The sequence below is a fragment of the Arachis duranensis genome, chromosome 1 (genome assembly GCF_000817695.3).
Source record: "Arachis duranensis cultivar V14167 chromosome 1, aradu.V14167.gnm2.J7QH, whole genome shotgun sequence".
In the NCBI taxonomy this organism is placed as follows: Eukaryota; Viridiplantae; Streptophyta; class Magnoliopsida; order Fabales; family Fabaceae; genus Arachis; species Arachis duranensis.
In genome coordinates this window covers 73,994,125-73,994,566 of record NC_029772.3, presented here as the reverse complement: position 1 = coordinate 73,994,566, position 442 = coordinate 73,994,125, and positions in this window count along the sequence as shown.

Here is a 442-nt window from a genome sequence, read left to right as displayed (position 1 = left end):
TCATACCCATACACAACATCTCAAAACCCAAACATCATAAAACAACAAAATTACACTAGGGTTAAGAACCTTACCACACCCAAGGTCCAAGGAGACAAGATTAACCTTCTCCTTCAAGAGGGTTGGGTCCTATAACATCAAAGAACCCAAAATCTCAACATTTTACCCATGAAACTCGAAAATAGGGGCTGAGATTTCGAACAGCAAGGTGTGGCTTACCTCAAGATTGATTATATAGGTTTTGTAGAGCTCTCCGCGGTGAACGCGTGGCCGCAAACGGAGCGGCAATCGGAGCTCTAGATCAAAAGTTATGGTGGTTTGAAGATTAAACAAGGGAGAGAACTTGAGAGAGTGTTCTTCCTCCCTTTCTCTCTAATTTCAGCTTGTGTGTGTAACAAATGAGGAGAGAGAGTGCTGAAAACTAGGGTTTTGGTTAAATTAT